The 22335-nt window shown below is 47.5% G+C and overlaps 1 protein-coding gene across 12 annotated transcripts in view; it reads right to left on the reverse strand.

Moving 5' to 3' along the window:
* Positions 1–22335, reverse strand: part of KDM6B (lysine demethylase 6B) — a 2050345-nt gene that overhangs the window by 454359 nt on the left and 1573651 nt on the right. Inside the window, exon 1 of one of the 12 annotated variants that reach the window (XM_069646251.1) lies at positions 1951–2123. The exons of the other annotated variants lie outside the window; for them this stretch is intronic. The gene's annotated coding sequence lies outside the window, so the exon portion shown is untranslated. Of the gene's footprint in view, positions 1–1950; positions 2124–22335 lie in introns of those variants that run through there. 12 annotated transcript variants of the gene reach the window in all.

The following is a 22335-nucleotide window of genomic DNA, read 5'->3' on the forward strand; positions in this document are numbered from 1 at the left end:
AATCACCTTGTAAGAAGTGTATGCATTTTTTGTTTGGCAAATATTTTGGGCAAAAGGGGGCAATGCACAATTGACAACAAAGAAAGTTTTCGGCCTCTGCTCACCCCAACATGTAAAACACAAATAAGCAGCTCCTTGAACTTTAGGAGACTTTCCGCTATACAAAATGCCTGCAGGTATGATTTCACGATAGGTTACCATCTCCATAAATCTATGTTCCCCTCTGACTGAGCCCTTCACATCAGAGAAACTTAAGTAATACTTGTGTGGTATGTAAGGCAAGCTTACACTACTACTGTCAATTCCATGGCTCCACTGCGCCAGGTAAGTGTTGTGACGTCAGCACGAGCACTTAGCGCTAGTTGCTGCGATGACCAATGAAGTCACCTGCCTTGGGAGGGCAGGGGGGGGGGGGGGGGGGGGGGAGTGTGTGCGCCGCCCTAAAGAATTTAATAAGCAAGCTACCGCCTGGGAGAAGTCAAAGACCACGCTAGGGAGATAGACGCCTGCAACTAAGCTCCTGCTTAGAGAAGACAAGCTGTTCATACAGGGCGAGAGGCAGACGAAAAGCCTGCCCCCTACATACAGCCGTGGTACTCCTGCCTGGGGGAGATTAGTGGCCCATGCCATCACATCAGTTGCAGCTTCTGCCTGGGGGACAGTAGGTGGTCCATGCAGCTACACGTGACAAACTCCAGCCTGGGGGAGAACAGCTCTGCAAGAACCGATGCTGCAGCGGCTCAAACAGGAAGCCGTACCGTGACTGTCGATCCTTGCGGCCAATGGGCCAGGAGCAGGTCATGCAGCGGGGTGCGTCCCTGACACCATCAGTGCGTGAAGAACGGTGCGGCAAGATCTGCTGCCGTCGCAGAGGCTGTACACCAAAGACCACCAAAGCATCCCCCGCCTGGAGGAGTGCTGTATCAACAGAAGTTCGATCTTCCAAGAAGAGGGAAGACCTGAGCACTACTCTGCCATGATTGCTGCATGTGCCAACTCCTGCTGCAGAAAGCTTCAACATGGTCAGACTGGCGCCACGGCGGTAGCATGGAGAACTCGCGCCTGAAGGGGGAACCTGGGCGCAGCCCTGCCCCATGCCGTTGGCTGCTCCTCACCTGAGGGACACAAGGAGAGTGGTACGCCACTTTCCCCTATCCTGATGCAGGAGAGGGGGCCCGAAAGACTCCAGACTATGGTCTGTTGCAAGGAAGGACCATCCAGGATCCACTGGAATGACCATCCTACAGCAGAACAGGGCAGAGACTTGTTGGCAGGACGACAACAGATGAGAGGGACTGCCCCAGCATCCTCAGTGCAGCTTTTCTGGCCAGTGGAGCGATCCCCACTCTCTTATTGGACTAATAAAGGTTGTAGTAACAAAACTTCAAAGGTGTGGGACACACCAATGTATATATGTGCGTAAGTGTATGCCAAGACAAAGATGCATGGTTATAATAGAATGACACCGCAAGCACAATAGGTTTAAAGTAGGCCCAGCATAGTAGCCAAAACTACGGGTAGTTTACCAAACTGAAAAGCCCAAACTCTAGTAGAATGCCTGTGTAGACACAGTATCGTGCCCATATAATAATAATTTGGCATTTATATAACCGTCAGGTATAACGAGCAGATGCTCATTACCCACGGTGTGTCGTGCTCGTTTATCGACCTCGGAAGGATGAAAGGCTGAGTTTGGCCCCACCGGGATTCGAACCTGCGTTAGCAGGCTCTGCACAGATGTCAAAAGCGCTCTACTCGCTGTGCCACTTGACCAGCCAAGAATGTCTATAGAAATGTGTATAATAAATGTTTCCAAATGACACGTCAGTCAAGTGGTTATTGCAACACATGCATAGTGTGTGCTAAGAAGGATATTTTTGCTAAGTTTGCGCCGCTGTTGATCGCGCTGTAGCTACAGCGCGTGGGAAGCCGGCCGTCTACAGCACTTACAATAACGCTGCCATCATCGGTGCCCTGGTGCCCGGGCTTCTGAAACGAGTCCTTTCCAGACCATCTCTCGCGCATGACTCACAATCTGTGTCGCCTGGAAGGAGCGAAACAGCGCAAGGTGTCGGGGGAAACAGAAAACACCAGATGTAGTCTCTCGTAAAACCCGGAGACCCGCCTGCCTGTCCGCCCGCCGAGCCGTCATGGGGTAGTTGGGGAATTTCTGGGGGCGGTCCCCTGTGACACAGCCGCTAAACGCTTAAAAATACACTCTGGCACACGCGAGCATCCCGGAAGTCAGCGTCTGAAACAAACAGGAAACGAAAAGGAAAGTTTTCAAGGTGGGTGGTTCTTGGCGACGTTGCGTATGACATCATACTGTGGCAGACACCCAACTCCCACGCCATGCACCCACGCGCGTAATGAAAACGTGCCCATCGGTTGCATCTGCACAGCGCAGACGTCCCCGCCTTTGTCGCATCTCACGACCTGCCGGCTGGGTAGTGAAAACAGGACCACAGCTTTTCAAATTGAATGAAACTTACCAGCCTTGCATGAAGCGCATGTAGCCCGCTGTCCCAAACATGAGAGGCAAGGAAACGGAGACCAACGAAGACACAAACAAATCTCTACATCTTCATATAATGTGCTCGCGTGGACTACAGACATTGCAGATTACAAGCTTCAGTCCGGCATTACAAAACGTTATTGTAGGGGACTTGTCTCCACAACGTGCAACGGTTCAAGCAAGTGTCCACGATCACAAGCATAGGAAATGGGCTCCGTCAACCGACTTCACTTGTTATTTGGGCGAATATTGTAATGCCCTGGCTGGTTGGTCCATGGTGAGGCATAGTCTAAACTACATTAGAATACCATTTCTAGTGTGTTTTAAGAGTCACAACTCCCAGGGTGTTACATTCCTACGTAGTCTCACAGCCGTGCGATGTTGAGACAGCCAGACACCCCCTCAGTACCAAGCTTGGTCAAGCACATGTGAACCCCACATGTTGATCGATGACAAAAGACTACTGCATAAATAAACAAGGCATGAGCGAGCCAAGATTCTGCTCGAGACCCTGTGTCTAACCAAGTATTCATTGGGCTCAAGACCACCATTCCTCAACAGAAGGTGCCAGCCTCGGTTCATAGCACAACATGAGACGGCAACTGAACGTACGGCAGACAGCAGCACTGAGCTAGCAAGCACCGCAGGAAACTGATGCACCTAACCAGGAAGGCAACTTCAGCCCGAGGCTACAAGTCTTTTCCATATTCCCCACCAGGAAGTGAACTACAGCTCGTGGCTATATGCCCTTTCCATATTCTCTACTCATAAGACTCCCAAACCCTAGCCTTGATAAAGACCCGCTAATGGTGGAAACATGTGTCGGCACTTTTGGTGAAAAACACATTTTCAATAAATCACTAATGATATACAAAACATGTGGACTATACCTACTACGCTCGACAGTGAATTAAGCAAAAGCATATAACTCAAATGCACCAGCACCTTAGGAGTAGAAACACCAACCAAACTGCATAGACCTACTCTTTGGCACCAAGAGCATGGACCCTATGGTTTCTACCAACCGGCTGCAAGCTTGTTTGGAACGTGGACTTCATCACAGGTTATAGTCCATGTTCCGAGCAACTAGAGTAGCTGCTCAGATGATCCGGTTGCTGATTTAAGCCATGAGCGGGCATTAGGCAGACAATACCAGACATAAAGTACTTTCCACTTCTTGAGTTATTTAATGAGGTTGGCAGACTGTTCCCACTTAATGTTTGCCAAACACGTGTCAAAGACACATTAGCCAACCCTCCTTTTGGGCATGGAGATGCTCTGGGGCTGAGGGATGCCAACCCGCGTGCAATCAGATCAAAGCTAATTTTGTTGTGCTTTAAGTTACAAATGGGAGCAAACATCTCCACCCAAATCCTAGGCATTTATCCTGTGTGCAAGAATCCAGTTGTCCCCATTTACTAAGCAGATTGGTTCCTCCGATACATCTGTTCTCAGATGCATAGCTCTGCAACTGCAGACTTCAGCATCCCCACTCGCAAGTGTAGCATTTCTTTTCAGACTGACTTGCAGTGGGTGAATAAAAGCACTTTGCTTCGCCTCCTTCCAGTTAGGAGTTGGGGTTTATTAACCAATAAAGAAGGCATTTCCAACAGTAATGACGTCCAAGGGATATGTTGTAGATGAGAGGTATTTCCTGGGTAGGGTGCCTTTAGTATCTTGGGTGATAGTATATGTGATGGAGCAGTATTATAGTGAAATTATAGGTGAGCAACAGTGATGAAGGAACATAATTGAAGAAATACATTAAGGGCCTAGTGCCAGAGTCTACATAGTAAAACAATACTTAATATTTAAATGTGCGCGACACTGGGTGGGGGAGTTGAGAGGTGGCAATTGAAGAAGCACTGACATTTGTGGGATGGAAAGGTTGTGGACAGAGCAGAGTTGCAGAGTTCAAGTGGCAGATTAAGGCGAGATGCACTCACATGTAGTGGGGACAAGACCACGGATAGATTTGGCGAGCCATCCAGGGTGTTGCCGGTACATAATAGGGGTTGGGGAGCTGGGTAGGTTGTAGATGTGTGCTGTGATGCTGAGAATTTTGTTAAAGGTAAAGAAGGCAGCGGGTAAGACCACGAAGTCACAGCATGAGGGTAGAAATCAGAGCTTTAACAGAGTGGTGGTTTATGAGGGGAATGGGGAGATCGTCCTATCAAGATGGTTAGTACTGGCAGCAGTGGCCGTAATTAACTGCTGGAGTCCTAGGTCGCTGTGAAAGAACCCAAGGCTGCAAGCATTGGGTCATGATGTGAGGAGGTCAGTAGGAAGGGGATGGGAGCATGGAGTTAGCGTTGGAAGCAACTAGAAAGAAGCCATTCGTCTTGGAGGAGTTTAACATAAGATCTCATACAGCCAGTACGTGAAAGATGTAAGAGAGGCAGCCGGTGAGGAGTTCAAAGATGGTATGGTTGAAGGAGGGAAAATTATCAGGGCAACATTGAAAGAGGGGGGGGGGGAGAAGCCCAAGGATTAAATTAGTTTGCCCAGGGTGGAGGTGTAGAGGTTAGAAAGGAGTGTGCAGAGGACTTATCCTTGAGGTATGCCCATTGAAAGGGGTCCGATAATTGGGTACTTTAGTTGGTTTCCTAACTCCTCCATCTTGTCTAGTATTATGGCCATAAACAGCCATGGGAGAGGTGATTTTCCTAGGAGGGAGGGATAGTCCAGTGTTGTGGAATAAGGATGGAGGATTGGTCAGCCCTCAGAAAGGTGGGGGATGTGGGTGAAAACACTCAGTGACATGTTTTTTCAAAAACAGGACTGGAGGAGATCTCAAGAGTGTGTGAACCTTAAGACAGTTGAGAATTTTGAATGGTTACAGACAACACAATGATTATAGAATATTGAGTCACGAATAGGAGGGTAGAATGGGGAGAGGGGGGGAAATATGCATCTTAATAAAGAAGGGGTTGTTGGGTTCAGATATGGGCTCCTTCACTGTCTGAATTACTATGGCTATTTTGTAGGTGACAGATAAAAGCTCTTTAATTATATGTGCTGCTAAACGGTCAATGGGAGCATAGATCGGACAGGTTGGCTAAACAGAGGATGGCTATCAGTCCAGTGAGAGAGCTGGGTGATCAGTGCCATAGCGAGGAAATTGTTGGGGTTATGATAGGGGGGCAGAGAGAAGGAGGGTGGGAGAGAACCGCATGGATGAAGTCTCATATATTCTAGTTATTTATGAGGGGAAGTAAGGGGCAGTCATCAGCGGAGAGAGAGAATTCAGGGAACTGTTTTACAAAGGAGGTAGCCACTATATCGTTAACACACTGAAATTCCAGAGTAGCAAGTGGAGGAGAAAGGTCTTGAAGGGGAGTCAAGTGAATTTCATTTTGGTAATTGAAGGGGGAGAAATTGTGATGTAGAAAAGTGGTTATAGGAAGGTGTAGATAAACAAAAAAGGAGTCAAGAGTGGGGTGCTGGAACATGAGATCAAGGGAGTTTCCCTGGGTGTTGGTAAGATAACTGACAGCTAACTCGACGTGGTTAGTGAGAGTGGAGTCTATTTGCAAAACTAAAGATCCACCACAGAAACAGAGTGTGGGTACTCGGATGGCAGGCAGTCAGGCGGGCCAAGGTAGTCAGTTCGAATGGCAGGTCGGTGCAAGGGAGTTACTAAATAAACACAATTTTAAAAAGGAGGTGTGGCAGACGGAGGTGTAAGGAGACCTGACCAATGGGGCGTTATTGGGAGATAAATGGGAAGCAGCCAATCAAGCCACTCTGAACGTTGGAATGTATGAAGTAAAGCCCACAATCCAGCATCTGGTTAGTATGATCAAACCCAGAAAGATAGCTCAGAAGTTTCGATCAAGCAGCTATTTTCAGTGGTGTACGAGTGTGTGGTGCCGAAACAAACATCTTTTTCCAACACCAAATTACTGCCACCACCTTGTGTGGTCTCTCACCAAACTGTGCCAGAAGACGCCATGACTCGAGAACACACCCAGTGTGGTTAATTGGAAGTTTACACATTTTATTCACACAAAAAGTAATAACCTCGTCAAGACTGATCAAGTAAACCGAGACAAGTAGATCAAAAACAGTCTTTACGTGTGAAGCAGGCAAAATTATGCTGGTCTCATATTATAGCTGTGTTTTCAGCCCCTCTGGACAGAGCACAAGAAATTAAAACGGTACAGCCAACATCCACTTGGCTAGTTTTAATATTTATATACCTTTCATCAGACTTACTCGTCAAAGTCCTTATACAAATGAAAAGGACTGTGACGTGGAATATCCTGACTCAGTAACGAAGATTGTCAATAAGTAATCCGGCCATTAACCGAAATCTGGAAGCCCTACCCTGCCTTATCCCAATGCCACACGTCAGGACAGTCTGGCCGTACAATGGAATATTCTGCCCCTAGATTTTACATAGGAATATACTTCCCAGACTGCTTCACAAGCAGAGGGGGATGCTGCCTGCAGACACAGCTGTGCAAACAGGCATGCTGGAAAGTCAATGAAGGCATAGCAAGGCCCATAAACAGAGGCACTTCCTGAGCACCAATAAAGAAGCTCAGAACAGGAAGCAATGCAACATAAGCAGCAGAGGAACACAGGCAGTTGTGAAGGCAGGCAGAAACGGCTGTGGAAACTGGGCCAAAAGAATGGACCAGCATACGACGAATTAAAAAAAAAAAATAAAAAAATAAATAAAACCAAAAAAAAGGGCCTGGCATGAAGACCAAATAGTTGCCAAATGGCCTCAAAGGTCTTTCGAACCGTACTGACAGTCATTTGCATGTTGGCCCTTGTAGTTTTGCTTCTCTCCATTAAAAGTCTGAGCATACAACTACCAAGATGTGGGCTAATCATCTAGGAAGGAACATATGTAACAATTAAGACATAAGACTGCTGTCAACTATGCATACATTTAAATAGGTGGGTGGGTGGAGAAAAGCACATGCTTGCCAGACTAATTATGTTGATTTATACCATGCACCATTACGACCCAGGGGCAGTCTCTAGGTGTTTGCATGGCTCTGCAAGGGGTGAGGGAAGGTGGTTAGTGAGGATGGGTTCAGAACCAGGAGGAGTGTTCCAGAGTCACGTGTGGCCATAGCTGTAAGATTATCTCGTGTCTTGGTGTGTAATTTCGTAGTTGATGGGTTTTATGGACTATGTGGGTGGGTCAGTCTAGGTGCGCTTCAGCATCTAGAGATGCTGGGTGTGAACATAGAATTGATTCTTAGTTTGTTTTTGTGTAGTGTGGCTAGCCAAAGTCTGGTATGGTGTCAGTTACATTAGAGGAGCAGGAAGAGGAGAAAGAGTTAGTAAGTCAGTGCTGCTTGACGCTATCTTGCCCGGTTCTTGGTTCTTTGGCCCATCTTGCCTCCACTCTAGTTGTTTGTGGTGTTATTGTTGCCACTGTCCTTAGAGGTTGTAATTGAATAAATAGCCAGGTTTTGAGCCGTTTCCTGAAGGTGATGTGGTCTTCTGTGGTTCTAATTTCTTTGGGAATGGTATTCCAGATGTTAGCAATTAGACGCAAGAAAGTTGGTCCACCGAATTTTCTTTTTTAGCAGTGTTTTGCCTCTATTTACACTAGTGACAGGCATTAAAAAACAGAGGCTAAGCCCTCTAAAACTGCGTTAAGGCGGCTGCCTGCTTCCACAGTAAAGCCGGTCTCCAATACATGCATCCATGAGGAGAGCCCCTATTGTTGAGACTTCTGAGAAAACTGACAAACACGTATATGCACTCCAATTTCTTTTGAAAAAGAAATTAGAATATGGTAAATTAGCCACGCAAAGTCTGGTACCTGCTTCACAGGGGCGCTGCGAGCCGTTAATAGCCCCAGTGCACGTTGGGGCAGCCCCTCCTTAGACCACCCTACTAAAAAAGGTACTTATTTTGTCTGGCCCTTTGGACCGATCGAAGCAGATGTATTATAAATACTATTTATTAAACAGGTATGACAACAACGAACTACTCCTAGTGAGGCAAGTCCTACCACAATATACAGTGAAAAGAAGCCAACAAGTGAGGACGACTGCACAGAGGGTCCTGCCTAACATATGAATAGGGAGGTTTTAAGTTTATTAACACCAGTAAGTTATGTTCCTGGCAGAGTTTAACAGGAGAGCATTCTAATTGACATCCTATAGTTTGGTTAATTCTGGAGCGAATACCATTTAGAAGTGGCATAGATTTAAGGATTTAAATATAAATCTTAAGGATTTAAGATGTAATTGTTTTCTATAAATGTTTGCAACCAAAAATCTTTTATTAAAAAGTTACTGCTCATAGTGACTAATGTACTCCGAGTCCATACCCCTTCACTTTAAGAAAAACATTTCCACATTGAATTTAAAGGCACGTGGAGCCATGGCCAGGGGTGTGTGCGCACTTCATGCACTGCACTCCGGCACCTCTCCTCAGTCCCCTTTTACACATCGGCCAGATTTATCCGGACTATATTTTTTTTTAGGGACAACAACGGAGGCTCGTATGGAGGAAAGGAGACTATGGACTGTGTATTAGCCACTACAGTGAGTAACTTATTTACTCCTACGTCTGGTTTCCTTTCCTTCATACCACATGGGCGATTACAACTGATAAACCCTTAAGGGGAAGAGAGGAAATCAAATATTATGCAAATCGGTTCCTCAGCATTGCTTGGCTGAAGGCCGCATTCGACCTGGAGCTGCTGTAGTGCTTGCAGAAGGCGGACAGAAATGCCCATGTAGCCACCCCGCAAATGACCTGCCATGGCACCCGTCTCTGAAAAGCCACAGCGGTAGCTTTTGCCCTGACCGCATGACCATGCAAATTTGTCAGACAGCCCTTGTTTTGCCCCTTATACGCTTCAGTGATGGCTGCTACCACCCATCTTGCTATGGAGGGAGGAGCATTACAATGTAGAACCCCTTTCTGCCTCTGGATTGGGAAAGAAAGTTGGAAGCACCATCTCCTAGTTTACATTTTATGCTGATGCAACCTTTGGTAGAACCCCTGGATCAGTGAGCAGCACAACCATGTCCCTGTGGAACATAGTGTATGGTTCTGACGTTGCAAGCGCCTGGATCTCACCGACTCTGCGTGCCGACGTGAGAACAACCAGCAACACAGTTTTAATAGTAAAAGTCTGATATCGGTAGTGGTGATAGGCTCGAATGACTTCTGAGCAAGTGCAGTGAGCCCCACATTGAGATCCCAAACTGGGTGTGGACGCTTCACTGGGGGATTAAACAACCTCTTTAGACCTGTAGGATGCCTCTTCACCCCTGGATTTGATGTGGAATCAGTTTTTGTACACCCCTGTGGCAGCCAGATAGGAGCACCACTTGTATACCTGTACTCGCAACTTAAGTCAGATGACCAGAGAACAACAACACATGGTCCAAGGAGCAAGAAATCAGGTCTTGACTACTTATTTTTATACTGAATCCTTCCTCTCCTTCTGGATAATTTGCAGATTTTCCTCAGCGTTTCAAGGTCACATGCTCAGGTACCAAGCTGCCAGGGCTAGCTTCTCTGGTGCTTGATGGACCAATGCACCCTCTTGAGTTAGCAGGGTCACTCCTGTGAGGGGTATTGGGATTGGGCCCTGCGCTGCTAACCAAACTAAGTCTGAATACCATATCCTAGGTGCAGTCCCTGCAACTCTGACCTTCCGCATCACCCTCTGAATCAGGGGAGTTGGTGGGTACGCATAGGCCCAAAGGTTCTCCTAGGACAAGGGCAGAGATTCCCCCAGAGAGCACCTGCCCTTCCAAGACAAGCAATGCTTGCACGTCTTGTGGCAAAGAGGTCCACTGTCTGTTGGCCCCAAGCTTGGAATAGGTCGCTCAGGACTTGGGGCATAGCTCCTATTTGTAGTTGTCCTCTCCCAGCCTGCTGAGCCTGTCCGCTTACACCTTGCTGTCTCCTGGGGGGGGGGTGGACGGCTGACATGGGAATGTTGCGAGAGATGGCCCAGTCCCAGATTTCATTTGTTAGTCTGTATGGGGCGTCTATATGATACATGCACGTAGAGCTGTCTGTTTAAATAGGGACTGCCCTGCTCAATCAAAAATGGTAGAAGTGCTCCTAGCTCGAACTGTATGGGCCGGAGCTCCAGCATATTTATGTGATCCTCCTCGTCTGTGGGTGGCCACAGCCCATGGACTGAGTGGCTGTTGGGGGTGGACCTCCACCCCCCCCCCCCCCCAGCCCTCCAAAGACGAGTGTCTTTATTACAGAAACAGTTGGCAGTATAAAGGGCAGACCCACAGTAAGGTTGCCAGAGTCTCTCCACCACAAAAGGTCCAGATGCAGAGCCCCGGGAGGGTTATCCTGCTGGACTGTGAGTCAGGTTTGTGGTTCCAACAGCTTGCTGGATGCAGATGTATCCTGATCTTGAGCCTGGTGAAGGGCACAGAACAGGCAGGCCACCAGGATTCCCAACAAGTGTCTGAACCACCAGGAGGTTATCAATGTCCTACTGAGAAAATGGCCCACCGCAGCTTTCATGGCCCTGATCCTCTCCTGCGTAAGGAAGATCATTCTCCTCCACATTAGGCCCAGGAAGGCCAGTGACTGTAGGGGCCAGGTGGCTTTTGTGCTGGTTGATAGAAAACCCTAGCTCGTACAGAAAGTGAATGAGACAGTGTGGTGTATGCTGCACCGCACCTGAAGACGTAGCTCAGACCAACCAGTCGTACGGGTCGACATGGTGTCCTTCAGCCCAGAGAATCAAGTTCACTGAGTTCATCAGCCTGGTAAAGACCCCGGGGGGCGAGTTCAACCCGGACAGAAACACTTTGTACTGTGTGCCTTGCCATAACGGTGATTCTGAGGAAACTCCTGCAAGGCTGATGTTTTGGAATGCGTAGGTAAGCATCCCTGATGTCCAGGAACCACATCCAGTCTCCCGCACACAGGGACTCAACTATCAGCGCCGGCATCACCATCTTGAATTTGTGAAGGGGTAGGTAGAGGCATGACAGATTGAGCATCACACTCAGTCCGACCTGGTTCTTCTGAATGGAGAATATTCTCAAGTAGAAGCTGGAACCCCTCTGAGAAGGGAGCACCTCCTCCACTGCTCTGTTGGTGACCAGAGCTGAGATCTCTGCCAGAAGTGATGATGAGCCAATCTGCAGAAGGGGAAGGAAGGTCAGAGGGGCAGAAGCCTGTCAAGACCACTGAGATGATCCACGGGTCTGAAACAATGGTGACGCCAGAATTGCGTGCAAGAAGCAACACTGCCACCCAACAGAGATATGGAGCCAGATGCCGCCCTAACTTTTTTCCCGCTCCGAGGCTGGGATTGAAGAAGGGGGACTGAAAAAAATCACATGGTAGCTGACCGCTGTTGCTTGAGTCTATGCAGGATGGGTGACCTGTCGAGTTGCTGTGCACCTGAAACTCACCAAATGTTCTCGTCCTGTGCTCCAACCTGCCCTGGGTTTGACTAAAGGTTTTACAAGCAGGCTGGGCCAATATCACGAAGAACTTGACCGTCTGTGAGCTTGCCTTCTTTTTGTTGAGCTCCTCATCTGTCGTGAGTGGAATATATCCACCCCTTTGAACGAGAGGTCAAGCATCCACGCTTGGAGATCTGAATTAAACTTTGTGGCCCTCATCCAGGTTGACATGTCAGTGGCTATGCAAATGCTGCGACCCGCTGTGTCGATGTGGGCTACCGTCGACTCCATAATGTCTTGTGTCACAATCTTGGCTTCAGCCAGACCTGCTTTAAAGGAGGCCTGACTGTGTATAGGCAAATATGGGAGAAAGTTTGATATTTCTCTCCATAACTATTGGTTTGCGGGAGCGGCATGGCATCCGCGTTGGCTTGCCTTAGACGTAAGCCCACATGAAGATAGACCGTCTTAACGAAGGCCTCAAGCGCCCCGTCCTCTTTTTTGCCAAGAGGGACGTCGGGGTAGTCGAGGCAGCCTAAGATTGAAGCTTGAAATATATCAAAGCCGCCACTATGACTACAAAATTAGGCTGGGGATGCGTGGACAGCAGAATGGCCTCACCCTCCACCTGCAAACATTTTGCATCCAACCTTTTATTAGTTGACTGGGAGGAGCAAGGCTTGGTCTAGCTATGTTTAACCAGCGCCTCTACGTCCTTTTGTAAGGTGCATGATCCTCGCACGCTGGCGAATCCCGGTCTGCGGCAGTGGACTTGTTTACAGCAGGAGGAGGCCTGCTGAGTCCCTGCCTGGCAGTAGTATTGTTAGCCTCTGTATATCGTACTGATACACCATGGTATTTGCGGCGTATTCATCAGCGACCACTACCTGTGGTGCAAAATCATGCCTTAGCATAGAGGACACGCAGCCCAGTGGTCCTTCAGGCTGGGAGGGGCACGCCTCCTTCATGCGGCAGCATCTTGTCTCCCGAAGCCGCCATTTTATTTGCCCCCAACAGGAATGCATGGGAAACTGGAGTTCAACGACTATCCCGCATGGGTAGGCCTCAGATTGCCCTAGAGCTACTGCTCTGTAGTAGTCTTCAACTCAGGTAGTGACCAGGGAGGCTTAGTGCCCTCAGGCTTGCGCCCACTAGTGCCCGTTTGTGAAGGCACCCCGCCCCCTCAGGCTTTAACCCGGTGGCAGAGCGATGCCCCTTAGGAATACCCAGTGATGGAACCTTGCGGTCCCTTAGTCAGGGACCCAGTAGGACTCCACATCCCCCCGCGGCCTGTGGACCAGTAGCTACGGGAGCCTTGGGTCCCCGACTGTTACTAGGAGCTACACAATCCCTCCCAATAAGGGGACTCCCCGGAAAGGAATAATCCCTGCAGGGTGCCTTGTTCAACATGGTACTTACCATAGGCTTGGTCTTCCAACGAACAAATTCCTTTAGCTGCTCATGCAGTGACCTGGAAAAATGCTCCCTCCACCTGGCCAGACGATTTTTAAGAGATCACGAGATAAGTGTGTCACACGCGGACCAGCCTTCCCAACGATATTCCTCAGGCACTAAAGACAGCGTATGGGGATCTGATGCTGGGAACGACCAGTCGCACAATGGGCACAGACTAAAACCCATCTGGACTGACATGGAGGCAAGGCGAGACACCAGAGGCTGGTGAAATTAAGAGTTAAGAATTGCTGTTACAAAGGAGAAGGCCTTATCCACTAGCACAGTGAAGTAAGTGCGCTCCCGTCAACACGTAAAAGAGGTTTGAGGAGAGGCTCTAATGGAGTGGCCACGCCTATGCCCCTTTACATTTTAAGGGGAAATGCCTTTTTTTTGTAAAGTGAAAAATTGTTCTGTTCCCCTTCGTTAGATCCAAGTTCTCTGCCTGGTTGACGGCAACATTACATTTTAAGAAAGAGGTTAGTCTGGCATCCATGAGTGGCCTAGTGTGTCAAAACGGTCTATCGATTTTTAACTAAAAACAAATATTTTGTAAAGGGAGTTAAGGTAAACTGCCTGTAAATAAAAAAGGTAAAAGGTTACTACAAACACTCCGGCTTTATTTAGGTGTAGGAAATATTTCACGCAGACTCGGTAAACGTAGGCCAGCTTAACTCCGGAATTCTCTATGGCTGTAGGCTTCACGTTCTAAAAAAGGTAGCAACCTTAATTTCCTTTAGGAAATGTTCTTTTTTTGTCAGTATATCCCCCTTTTTTTAAATGAGTTGTACACAATCAATTTTAATTTCTCCATTTCATGAATGAGAAAGCCCAATTTTCCTTGGAATTCTGGAACTTGTCCAACAAACAAATGTTTATTCATATGTAAAACTAGGAAATTTGAGAGTGCCGACAAAAGACAAGCGCCATATGGAAGGGTTGGGAGGGAAGAGCAGCGCGTGTTGGGGAGGGCAGCTTGGGGGTGCAAACCATCCTTACTATGTGTCCACGTGTGCCTTTGAGCAACACGTGGCACTTCACGTTGTCTGCTCTGCTAATAGTGGGCTGAAAAGGTTGACGCGTGCCAACAGATTAAATTCACTGTTTTTTTTTAGCAATCTTTCTTGGCTAATCCGATTTTTTATATTTGTGCAGCATGCAAGTCCTATGCACGAAATAACGAAAAACCTAACAGACAATTCCGAGTTCCGTATCTTGCAGAGTTTGTGTATGGACAACCATTATTATTATTATTATTTTTATTATTTTTAAAAACACGAATGTCCATGAACGTTCTCCCAATTTCTTAACTGGTTTAGAATGGCAATGAGGGAGGGCAATTCACCATTGCTTTGGGGGGGAGGGGGGTTCACAGGAGGCACACACTGCAGCAGGCCCGTTTTGGAGTGTCTGTAGGATACTTCTGCGGCCAACTTTTACTCAGACACCTTACAAACTTGTGTAAAAGTTGTACATTTAAGAGCACAAGTCAGTGAAACCCCACACGTACTTCAGACAGCTCAAAAGCAGCTCTCCCGATTCCCCTCTTCTGTAGTGTAAATAAGAATTCTATGTGCAAGGTGGTACCTTTTGTGGTTCTAGGAGACCGTCTGTGGGGAACAGCTAACACCTTGTGCATATGCTAATCCTGGACAACCCATCCTTCACCTTGGAAGGGCAGCCCTTAAAATGTGGATTAATTAAAGAAAGACTGTTTTTGCCCAGAACCCATAATTTAAGTAAGAACCTGCCCGACCCTTAGCTAGAAAGGTGCCAGAAATGCTGCAAACTCGAGATTGAAGTCTTATTGTAAAGTTAATCATATCCACCACCCCAAAAGACCAGTGTCACTGCGAACACAGTGCTCTTCACCATCCTGCAGCTGTCACACATCCCCCACCCCCCTTTTTAGGCTAAGATTCTGCACGTTTTGGAGGAATCTACTTTCTACCTTTCTTCTCCTCGTAACATTGCAAAGAATCCACCGCTGGGACAGGTTGAAGCATCACTGATACCGAAGAACTGGTGCAACATCAGAATCTGGCGAGTTGTGTCTGTCGGTGGTGGGTAGGGGGGAGACTTAATTGTGAACTATATAAGAGCTTGGGGCTTGTTGAAGGTAGCTGTGTAGACCTCAGAGAAATGAACAGGGATTCTGGCCCCTGTCGAGACCAATGCCTGAACACCACCAGACTAATACTTTGCCCTGACTCAACGGCCCTTGCCATGTCCCAGCGGGTCGCTGACCAGGTTTGAGTGAGGTCTGAAGCATTTCTTAGCCTGCTTACCAACATATTAAGGAAGGCTAAATGGAGGACTGCTGCCCTCAAATGTCAAGCTGCCATTCCACTGACTTCTTCGCTCTCAAGCCTTAGCCTGTTATGTAATGTCAGTTTCTGCGCCACCACTTTCCCTCATCTGCCAACCTGCAGATGTTTTTTTCATCATGGGTTACAACTTCATCTATTTGAGAGAGCTAGCATTGGGAGGGTAGCCGAGCTAGAGAATTTGGACCTGCCAGTGTGAAATGACATTGGGTAGGAGTGCAGCTTTGCAGGTTTCCCAGATTTCTCAGCCAAACACACAGAAAGCAGATTGTCCCCCAGGAACCAGCCCCTGCACCCAACACCGCCACAGGTTTTGCATCAGTCTTCTCACTGTCCAACTAATGAACCACACCTTTTTTCCTTACAGAGCCAAGCACAGCGAGGCTACCAATAGCAGAAGACAGGTGTTATACAAGACCACTTACATTAGATGTGTGTTTGGATACAGCCAGATACGGTTTTTTGGCAGAAATTTGTTTTAAAAATGTATATGGGTGAGGCCTAAGATTACAGAGCAAAAGGATTTCGCATACGCCTTAGTGTCATGTAACCTTAACTAGAATGTGACTAAGTTAGAGTCAGGAAAAGCACACCTGTAGTTATGGTCAAGTTGGACTACAAATGGGAAGAGAACTTTGAGATACTTGCAATGTTGCCATCGTTTGACAAATCTGTTTCTTGGTGAAGTTTTGTAAAGATCGTATTTCAAATTCTTTTGAAAAAGTTCTGTAATGGGGTGGAGAGGACCCAAAACTAAAATTCCCATAAGACAAACTTTGCTCTCACCATCTACCTGCACTGGTGTATATTAATGGACAAACAATTCCTGAGGAGCTGGAGTCTAGTCTTAAAAACGTTTGCTCACTTGCTGGGCACAAATCAGTCCAGTAGTTGGTTTTAAATCTGGTCAAAACCCTGTTGGGGATACTCAGTCAGCTGACCCTAAGAGCCCTTTTCAGACACCAATTTGGGCATTTTTTGGATTACAGACCCACTGTGGGTCTGCAACGCCTAGTAAGAAAGCAACCGATTTTCAACTTGCCAACAGCCAACCTGCTTGGAATTGGTTTCCAGACCCCAAACCAAACTGCTTCAATTGGCAGATTTAGTGCTACTAAACCTTTTTTAAAGTGACATATTGCAACCATACCCACCCCTCACCAGACTCCAGAAGGGAGGTAGGGCACATAGGGAGGTGCACAATGCTCCCAAAACTGCTAAATTACGTATTTTCCTGGGATTCACATGTCAATCCGTGCTATTGTAGGCACTGCTTGGCCTCAAACCCAAGTCCAGCTCATACACTGCATTGTGGGGTGCATTTACAGGCCCTAAATCGAAATCCCCGTCACCTGGAAAGCTGTATTAAACATTGCCACCAAAAACGGCTGTGCTTTGCTTCCCTGGCACATGTGTGGCAAGCATTTGAACATTTCACCAAGAAAGCTCTGCGTTTGCTTTTCTTTCATCTGAATAACGAGAAGTTATGCACTGCGTTCATAAATGGCCCTGCGTTGTTGGTGTGTCCTCTGAATGACCAAAAAGTGCTGCACTACATCCAAAAACGGCCTGGTCATACTGTTAATTCACGTGATGGGCAAGGATTTCAACATTGCAACCCGACACAGCTTTTGGTTTCCCTTTCATGCGAACAGCAGCGCTCTAAAACACTGCAAATGAAGAAAAAAAAACGCTTGGCTTTTATTCAGAATCAAATCAAGGAACCTTGTGAAGAGGGCCTACCCCTCCGTGTTAATGGAGCAACAGCATATGCAAACTCACTCAAAAAGGACGAATTAAAGAATCTCATGAACATCAATTTAAACGTTAGATGAAAAACGGTTGCACATGTGTGAAATAAAGAAAAATGACTTAAAAGCCACCGTGAAAGGATAGCTTTGCTTGCACAAAAAAGGCTGTGGGTGGGGTGTTGACTAAAGCCATGTACATAATGTTTTCCCCACAAGACTTCAATCACCTTGGAAGAGGCTCATACCAGAAAAATCTGTTTAGCTCAGGCACAAAACTCAATTGCACCTATAAGTGAACTATTCTGCAATGACACGTGATGTGAGGGCGTTATAATTCCCTGCTCTAGGCAGGGGGCTCAGGGAGGACAAAGAAAGTAAGTGTGGCTAGAGCTTGACCAGGAAGTGCGAGTTCCTCCTCCACCCACTACCAAGGACACACTTCAAAGTGTGCAATAAAAATCTTTGGCCACCGGCTGAGCCAGGAAGGACAGTTGGCTGTGGGGGATGAAGCACCAACCTCCCATATGTGACAGATCCTCCAAATTGACATTAAAGGATGGATTCATTTTATACATTTTTCGCAGCACTCCGAATAAGTAATTTTGTTTTCTGCTATTTTTCCATGTGACTTCCAGGCGTTGTTTAGAGACTAAGTGCATGTTCCTAGGACTTTGTGGACTGAAATGGTCAGTAAAGACTAGTTAGTTTCTGGCTGATTTAAAATTTGACAAGCATGTGATTTGATGAAGACGGAAAATGAGATTATGAGCATGCTTAATCATTTGCAGAGTTATAACTGTTATACATTTTATGAAAAGGATGAAAATGCGCCAAAGAGCCATGCTCCGTCGCACGGAGTTGGCGATCGGCTTACCCAATTCCCTATGACTAAATGAAACCGCATATCTATTTCTTGTGGCGGTGGTTAGTATAAATATGAAGTTGGGAAACCTAACTCAGTTTTGCTAAAAATGTGACCGGAGAACAAAGAACCGTAATAAATGCCAAACAGACAGATGGTGCTCCCTGCCCTTGAACCAATAATGCCAGGGGGCAGGGAGAGGAATGGTAAATGGTCTTATCAGAGGATAGGGGTAATGATAGAATACTCCCACTAGATTGTAAAGTGAGTAATGTCATTTGGGCTCTGTAAAGGGGGACTGTACTAGGTTGAGGACACAAAAACTCAGGGAGATCGGAGAAGGATGACGAGAGTCAGCTGAACCATCCCAAGTAGAGTGCAGAGACCAGACCGCTTGCCTAGCAGTTCAGAGTGTCCTGGGATCCAGCTCGCTTTTCAGAATCCTAAACCAAGGCTTACTTTGTAAGTAGCAAATAACATCAACCCTAATTTGCATAATCTTTTCCTTTTTGCAACTTAACCCCATTGAAAGACCCAAACTGCAAGTATAAATGATTCACCTTTCCATAGAAGAACAAGTTACTTCTTACCTTGTAACGTTCTTTCGATGGGATGTCCTCCGACGTATTCCTTATCTATGATATTTGTATCTCCAGCTTGCTGGCCTCGGAAACATTTTTTCCCAGTAGAGGGCGCTGTGCGTCGACGAGTAGGTGCTCCTCGACGGCCACCGTATCGACGCCGACGTCATCATGCCTATAAAAGGCCACGCGCAGCGTCCGTTGCTCAGTTCCGTTTTGTAGAGTAAAGTGGTTATTGTATGAATGGTTACTACCCTTGAAGGAGCGTAAGCTGCAACCACAAGGGAAATGTTACTGCGGGGATGGATGGGAGGGGCGATAAGGAATACGTCTGAGGAACATCCCATCGAAGGAACGTTACAAGGTAAGAAGTAACTTGTTCTTCGAAGGGATTGTGTCCTCCGACGTATTCCTTATCTATGATAGACTCCCATAGCAGTGGTATGTGATTGGAGGCGGGAGTAAGAGATGCCATATTACCCTTTAAGAATGAACAGAGTGTAACACAGCTTTGCCAAATCTAGTCTCTTGACTAGAGGAGGAATCCAGGCTATAAAATTTGGTAAAGGTATGTGCGGACGACCATGTGGCAGCCGCACATATGTCTCTAATTGGTACCCCTCTTTGAAGAGCTGAGGATGCTGCAATACCCCTGGTCGAATGAGCCCTTAGATTTTGAGGGGGCTGTTTCCCTGCCAGTTTGTAGCATTCCAGAATGGCTAAAATAATCCATCTGGAGATGGTTTGTTTGGTTATTGGTAATCCTAACTTATGTCCTGCGTAACCTACAAAGAGTTGGTCTGCTTGTCTAATTTTAGCAAGTCTACTGATATAAAAACTCAAGGCTCGCTTAGGGTCCAGCCTGTGTAGTTTCTCTCTTCCTCTTTCCCCGGATGGGGAGGAGGATAGAATGAAGGTAGAGTAATCTTCTGAGTAATGTGAAATTCCGAAACTACCTTTGGGAGGAAGTTAGGCTTCACCTGTAGCACTACTTTGTCCTTGTGAAAAGTTGTATGAGGAGGTTTACAAGACAGGGCTTGTATCCCGCTAACCCTGTGTGGAGTGGTTTAAAAGGAGCACCCTTTAGGAAGTTTAAAACTAGATTTAAGTCCCATAAGGGAACTTGGAATGGTCTTGGAGGGTAAACATTAGTTAGACCTTTCAGGTATTGTATTACCAATGGAATTTTGAAATACGATGGCTCCTCTGCAGTGCGCTTAAAGATCGATAGCGCTGCGAGATAGCCCTTAATAGTGCCAATTTAAAGGCCCGAATTTGCCAAATAAAGTAAGAAGGATAACACCGCAGGTGTACCACATGAAAAGGGTTCGATATTCTTTCCTCTGCACCAGCTGCAAAATTTATTCCAACGGCAGCGGTATAGAGTCTTAGTTGGTGGTCTTCTGGCCGAAAGCAACACCTCCATGACGTCATCTGGAAGGTCCCAATCCTTGTACCTCAACCTTTCAGATACCAAGCGTGAAGGTTGTGGGTCTTGATGGCTGGATGGAGAACCTGACCTCCCTTCTGCGAGAGAAGATACTCTCTGTACGGTAGACGAATTGGAGGACAGATGGACATGTCCAGAAGGTCCGGGTACCACGTTCTCCTGGCCCAATCCGGGGCAATTAGGATCATGGTCTTCCGAAACCTTCTCAACCTCCTGATCATTTGAGGAATGACAGGGACCGGAGGAAACGCGTACAGAAGTGGGAACTCCCAGTCCACTACCAACGCGTCTCCTAGAGCTCCTCTCGGGGGAAATTCCCTTGAGAAAAATCTGTCGCACTTCCTGTTGATACTGGTGGCGAACAGATCCACTTGAGGGGTTCCCCAAAGGGCGAAGATCTCTTGAAGGACTTCCTGAGCTATCTCCCATTCGTGGGAGACTGTGTTCTGCCTGCTCAGAGCGTCCGCTGTCAAGTTCTTCTCTCCGGCTAGGTGAATTGCCGAAAGAGATTCCTTCCGGAATTGCCCAAAACCAGAGCTGCATCGCCTCTCTGCACAGTAGCAGTGACCCTTCCCTAGTGCATGGTAGTGCATGGCCACTGTATTGTCCGTCATTATCAGGACGTTTCTCCCCCCGTACAGACGGCAGAAAAGCCTTCAGTGCCAGTCTGATGGCTCTCAGCTCCAACAGGTTGATGTGTAGTCTGGACTCCGATGGAGACCAACGACCGCTGATGGTCAAGTCGTTGGCATGGGCTCCCCACCCCGTGAGTGAGGCGTCTGCGACTACTGTTATCTCCGGCCATGGTTGCCAAAACAGTTCTCCTTTCAAGATGTTCTCTGGAGAGGCCCGCCATTGAAGGTCGTGGGCTACCTTGTCCGGAATCCGGAGGAGATCTGTCATCCTCCCTGAGAATTGTGACCACCGAGTCCTCAGTGCCCACTGAAGGGATCTCATTCTCAGGGGAGCCTCTGGCACAAGGAATATGCAGGATGCCATGAGGCCTAGCAACCTCAAAAAGGCGTAGGCTGGGAGACGTTGGGCATTTTGAAACCTGATGACCATCTGCAGAATATCTTGAGCCCTCACCTCTGGTGGCGAGGCTTTTTCCAGGGACGTGTCCAGGACTGCTCCAATGAACTGGAGTCTCTGTGATGGTATCTGTGAAGCCCAGCCTGTGAAGGGAGTGGCAGACAATCTAGTTGGATCCGAGCTTGTTCCGAAGAAACTGCTCTGATCAACCAATCGTCCAGGTAGGGGTAGACGTGAATCCCTTCCCTCCTTAGACTTGCAGCCACAACCGACATTAGCTTGGTGAAGACCCTCTGGGCGGAGGTCAGCCCAAATGGCAGAACTCGAAATTGATAGAGAGTTGCCAATTGCGAACCTCAGGTACTTCCTGTGCTTGGGATGGATAGGCACATGGAAATAAGCATCCTGAAGGTCCAGAGATACCAACCAGTCCTGAAGCTGGAGGGCCTAAAGGATCTGAGAGTACCAGCCCTTGTTCCTGTCCGCTACAGGTACCGGTTCTATGGCACCTTTCTCTAGCAGGTCTACAACTTCCTGCAAGAGGAGCGGATCCGGCACTTTCAGAGAGCTGTTCCCCGGTGGATGTCTCTTAGGGATGCGTAGAAAAGGCAGGCAGTAACCTTGGGCAACTGTCTCCAATGCCCAAGCATCTGACGTAATAGCCTGCCATTCCGTCAGATGGTGAGTTAACCTGCCCCCTACAGGTGTCTTGTGATGGGAGACCTCAGAGTGGTTTGGGAGCAGCTGATGCAGTTGCCGAAGGTAAAGCGGCTCCTGCTGATGCGGCTTTCTTTCCTTTACCCCGTCCACCACGGGTACATTTTCCTTGGCCTCTTTGAGTCGGCCGTCCTCTGCCTCTTCCATATGAGGAATAATAGTGAAAGGACCTTCCTCTCCAAGAGGATCCTGAGGGACGAAAATTAGTTTGTCGGATTGCAGCTCCTAGTGACTTAGCTGCTGCTTTAGATGTTTGTAGTTTTTCCAA

The sequence above is a fragment of the Ambystoma mexicanum genome, chromosome 1p, assembly GCF_040938575.1.
Source record: "Ambystoma mexicanum isolate Mex_15411 chromosome 1p, UKY_AmexF1_1, whole genome shotgun sequence".
NCBI lineage: Eukaryota > Metazoa > Chordata > Amphibia > Caudata > Ambystomatidae > Ambystoma > Ambystoma mexicanum.